The sequence below is a fragment of the Chaetodon trifascialis genome, chromosome 24 (genome assembly GCF_039877785.1).
Source record: "Chaetodon trifascialis isolate fChaTrf1 chromosome 24, fChaTrf1.hap1, whole genome shotgun sequence".
In the NCBI taxonomy this organism is placed as follows: domain Eukaryota; kingdom Metazoa; phylum Chordata; class Actinopteri; order Chaetodontiformes; family Chaetodontidae; genus Chaetodon; species Chaetodon trifascialis.
This window is the reverse complement of record NC_092079.1, coordinates 6733655-6739654: the sequence shown is the minus strand read 5'-3', so window position 1 is coordinate 6739654 and position 6000 is coordinate 6733655.

The following is a 6000-nucleotide window of genomic DNA, read 5'->3' as shown; positions in this document are numbered from 1 at the left end:
TTGTGAACCTCGGACTGGTGATGTCTGCAGAATCCGCAGCTTCTTAACAGCAGCGGGAGCCTCCGCCCACAGCAGCGGCATCATCACCTGGGTGGAGGAAGAGCACGCGCTCGCGCTCTGATGTGCAGGTTAATATGACTAGTGTTTACTATTTGCTATCTATTTTAAATGAAGATGTAGTCTTCTTATGGATATACATTCAAAATAATGAATGTGTAATGGATAATTCTAACTAATATTAAGTGACTGCACATTACTAAATTATTTGAACCCATAAAAAAATGTTTGTCCTATGGACTTCATTATTAAATGACAATGGTCAGTGGTTTTGCCATGAAAAATAGGCTTATCGCTGTGGTTTTCATCGGAGCATGGCCAGATAAAGCCACAGGCACAGAAATGAATTTCTTTGAAGCACTTTGCACAGAAGGGGTGGCAAGACGTCGCCTACCTGAACACCAGGTAAACAAGCAGGTGGAAATGTCAATGCATGAACTGTCTCCTGTGGAGGGTATGCACTGATGTCCCTGACACAAACCTCTTCACAACCTCCTTGACACAGCTGTGAAAGGCCCCAAAACCTTTCATGATGGTTAAATGTGGACTCAAGCAGACAGTTGTTAGATGAAGGAAGAAAAGAAAATGTCTTTGATGAAATGACATTCGGTGGGTTTTCATCCACCGGTTATGATGCACAGACTCCTTGTAGTTGCTTCAAATCCATATTCAAGCATCAAAATACCTCCATGAACCTGTCAAAGGCATCACAGTCACAGCACTCCTGTTGTCCTCCATGTGTCCACATCAGCCTGGTTAATTTGTCACCTGAGGCTGCACATGCGTTGAGGTCGGCTGATGTCGCTTGGCTTCAGTTGGAGCATCTCCTCTGGTGGAAAAGCCAGGCTTTGGGCTGGGCTGGGGAAGCTGCAATCACATTAGTAGGAGAACCGATGGTCTGTCTTTTCTAAGCAAGCCATTCAGAGAGTTGTGCCTCTGCATTAGACAAAAGACAATGGATGGTGTGCCCTGAGCATAATGCATACGGTGTTGTGTAGGCAGCAGAACATCTGGATTTGTAATTCTAACTGGCAACTCCTGCTTCAATGATTAGACATATGAGCATTACAATACAGTTATGTGATGTAAGCAGCTGTTTTTCCTTCGGCCCATGTTCCAGATAGGGGGGAGTTCTGGGTTTTTACTCAGCGAAGTCAACCAGATGACTCTGTGAAACAGATTTCTTCATTTCTGACAGCTGTTCTGATAATGTGCTTGCTTTTTCAAGGGCAGCACAGCTGGATCCTGTTGTGATCTTAACCCACGCAAGGTGGACAAAACAGCAGGACTGTATTGGTTCGCATTACATTGCATGTGAATTCATGTTCTTATGTGCAGCTCATTAAGTAGTACTTTTTATCGTCGTTTTATGTGCTGCCTGTTGATCTGATGATATTAAACACTTACTTCATTAAGTTCAAAAGTCAGCACTTAAAGTAAACCAATGTTTTTTTTTTCACTTTGGGAGTAATTATACCTCGAGGACACATGTTTTTCCTGTCAGTGATCTTAATCATCCGACTTGTGACTGTGTTTGCATGAGCACACAGCTTAAACCAATGACCCCGATATTTTGCTTTTAAAAACTCAAGGTTGGATGTTTTCCCACTGGGACGAGCACGCCGTGCACACACCGCACAGACACATATATATGGATTTACACACACAAGCGTACACACTAATACCCGAGAGGCAAACACTGACAAACACACACTAAAGCACACGCACACACACTGTTACTTATAAACCCACCAGTTCACACAATGTGTGAGTCATGAGAACGTGGACACTGCCTGACTTGGCACTGTATGTGCATGCCTACACGTGCATTGTTGTTTTTATATGTTTGTGGTTCATATGCGTGCATGCAACTTTGCATTTATGTCTGTGTGACTTCATTTTATCGGGTCGCTGCACAAATGCGTGCAAAATATTGTATTCATTTGTGTCATACACTCACACACAAACACACAAATGCACACATGGTGTTTGTGTGTATTAACCATGAACAAATTATTACCCATTACTGAGACAGCAGTGACCTTGCCATGACAGGAAAGTGCTCCTTTCTGCATACACACCATGATTTTGCACTTTTCATAAACTGTAACTTTATGAAATTGACGTGGAAGCTTTCCGGGACATCATGCTGACTTTTCTTTCTATCACATCTCAACATCGCTACAAACTGTGCCACAGCGTACAGGAAAACAAGGCGTTGATTGTTTTCATGTAGCTTTTAAATCACCTCCTCATCTGAATATATCACTTCCTTCCCAGATGAAAGAAAATACAGCAATGCCCGCCATTTCTTTTCGCTTACAAACTCATTGAAAGAATTAGCTGCAGACTAAAGAGTTGATGAACTGGCCATTTCAAGATTTCATCAAAAAATTCATTCATTCATTCATTATTTATACTGTATATGAACTTTTGTGGTCATTAAAACATAAATTAGACAAAATCCAGTAACTGATGCAGACTGAATGTGATACACGCTGACATTAATTTAGCTTTAGCTTGTTAGCAAGAATGCAAAGCTTGCATGCAAACGCTGATCAGAGCCTTTTCTGTGTTCTTCATGCCACTCAGTTCCTGTAATTTTGCACATGCTGAGCAAAATGAATCCTCTCACTTTTTTTCTTTTTGCATTTGATCATATTATCACCGTTAACAGTTTCACATTTAGTCAGATTTAGCTGGCTACATATATCCACCTATGCAAATGTAAAGACTCAACCAAACTTCTACACAGTTTATGCAAGACTATCAGTCATATTTTGAGTCTCTTTTAACATGTCGGAGATTGTGTGCTGTGTGTGACTGAAACGTTCAAACACCCTTTATTTTACAGCATGTTGCTGCTGTTGCTGTATTAAACCACTTGATGGTGGCGATGTGCAGCAATTTAAGCAGCACCAGAGGGTCCTTGAAAGACACCGACTGTCCAAGGAAGACAAGACATTTCACCTACCCATAGGGGAAGCTCTGCATCATGTAGAACATAATATAAACATGGACATACTCTTCCTCTACACATAAAAAAATGTGTCCACCCATTTTATACAGGAAGTCTAAAAAACATGACATGTTAAAACAGAATCAAGCCTGCTGAGTTTCAACTAAATTTGTAAATTTGTGGCAGCAGCAAGAACAGGAAGCCCAGTTTTGTTCGTCATTTTAACTCCTGATTGTACCAGGAAGACAGTTGTGAAGGGCGTCAAGCAAAAGAAACCAAGAGAAATTGGTAGATATTCATTGATCCCCATAAGAGAGAGCTCATCTAAAGCACCGCTTGGCATTTCTGATCACACGATCAGGAGCTGACATCATATTCAATATTTTAAACTGCATGAATGTCAACGTCAGCTCAACAGGTGTAGAGCTGCTGTACCAGTTCCCTTTTATCAAGAGACGTATGTATTTCCACAACAGAGACAATGTGGGTCCTCACTGCACTGCTCCTGACTGTTGGAACAGCAGCACACATGATCTAATATTGTTTGCGCTCAGAAAGAGAGCGTGTCCTCTGCACTGGGGGCTGAGCTGAGGCTTGTTTTTCTGCACACAGACTTGTATAAAAGCTGTAAGAGATCAGATATTGTTGTCTAAAGGACCATCTTGCATGTTTAAGCTTATCTCACTACAAATCACATCCGCTTTGCATCCCTTACGTCTCATGTTCTCAAGGCAGGGTTTCAGATTTTTCAGCGTTTTTCTGACCTTCCAGGCAGCTGCTGGTTTTCACGAAATAAGAATCAACCTGCTGAGACTTGACGAACTGTAAGTTATGGTGTTGGATGACAAATTAAAGGAACCTGCTCCTCACTTATTCATTCTGTCATTCTCTTTTTAGACTGTAGATGGCGCCACTCTTCCACTGATCAAACAGCACCACCTGCTCTCTCCTCTGAATTCTGCTGTTTAATTTATCTGAAGTGTCTTTGCCTCCTGAAACAATTGTTCTGTCAACTGATTTCCATCTACTGAATTCACAGCAATACATTACATACATTACAACAGTCCTATAATCTCTATTTCCTGTGTCATTGCTCTAAAATGTTTTTCTGCTTCCCCACTTCTCTTTAAACTCCAAATCTCCCTTCACAGAGACGAAGAAAGCGAGGCGAGGCTCTTGTCCTTACCCATCAAATATTAACAAACCATTTTTTTTATGGTGAAATACTGACTTGAAATTTCAAGCTCCCACACTGTCAATCAAACAGACACAAACGGGTATCCCAACTGAGGAGAACCAAAACATGAGATAAAAGGCAGCTTCTGCAAACTATATTTAACCTCATCCCTCAGCATCCCCGCAAGTCCACGACACTCCTGCATTCCTGCTCTCAGCTGATTGACAGACAGAGACAAACAGCTAAACATGACTAAATGGCTATAAAACAATCTTTGGAGGCTGAAGAGTTTAATCTGTTGCTGGATGAAGAGTAGCATTACCACCCCAGAAATCATATACTCATCCACATGCATCCTGAAATCAATGATCGGATGATGGGAAATTTCTTCATCTTCAACAGAATCACTGGACAATCTAATCTAAGGCAAAATATTACATAATATTACACAGCAAAATAACATTTTTAATGTTTGAACACGGGCTGCACGGTGGCGCAGCAGGTAGTGCGGGTGCCTCACAGCAAGAAGGTTGTCGGTTCGATCCCCGGGTCAGGCGGGGCCTTTCTGTGTGAAGTTTGCATGTTCTTCCCGTGCATGCGTGGGTTCTCTCCGGGTACTCCGGCTTCCTCCCACAGACCAAAAACATGCTCATTAGGTTAATTGATGACTCTAAATTGTCTGTGAGTGTGAGTGTGAATGGTTGTTTGTCCTTGCATGTGGCCCTGCAATCAGCTGGCGACCGGTTCAGGGTGTACCCCGCCTCTCGCCCATTGTAGCTGGGATAGGCTCCAGCCCCCCGCAACCCCGAAAGGGATAGGCGGTATAGATAATGGATGGATGGATGGATGGATGTTTGAACACCCTGTACCTCCTAAACTCCTATGTTTCCACAGGCAGATAAACACAGACAAAACCAATGCCACTCTCTTTTCTGCATGCTTAATGCTGCATGAATCTAGAGCTGGTTAGCTTAGGAGAGCTCGCTTGGCTCTGTCCAAAGGTGAGAAAATGGGCAACAAACACGTTTTAGGCTCACTAATGAACAGGTAACCGTGGTGTGTTGTAAAGGGGCTTTGTCTCAGTGTCTAGGTGTAATGACTTCATTTTTGCATTTGATATTATGGTTATGCACATTCCTAAAAGATCCGGAGATCAATAAGGGATCAATAGGAGGTCAGTGGGGAGCCCTGGTGCCACCAGTCAGACTTGGCGTGAATCCACAGAAAGAAAAAATAGATTTAATCTGCAGCACAGGGAAGGAAGGAGGAGCAGGCCGCTATTCTTTTAACACAAACAGAGCTGAGGCTTTCAGAGTTGCTGGTGATGGCAGATGGTGGAAGGAATGAAAGGCAGATGGAAAAATCACTTCCAACATGTTTTTCATCGTCAAGAAGTGTATATAGTGTGTGTGAGGGGGATGAATCCCCCGGGGGTTAATGAAAAATGTGATTGAATTTTGAGAAACGCTCGCGCTAACAGTCACGCTGGCGTGAGGAAGAGGCTATGCGCTGTGTGTATGTTGATGTGTCTTATCTGTCTCAGCAGCCTTTAAATAAAGTGAACCTTTGCACTCGTAGAACACGGCAGAACACATGAGATCAGTTAAGTTTATCTGGATTTAAGATTGTGTTTCCTGCTATTCCAATGCACAAGATATGAATCTCAGTCTTTGTTCTCTAAGTCAAGTACTTTATACACCTGACCCCTTCCTCACACTATAGACCCTGTAGAGGCTGGTCTTTATCCATCTCCGCTCCCTGGTGAGACCATCTATGAATCCACTACAGTTTGCCTGTGGAACTGACA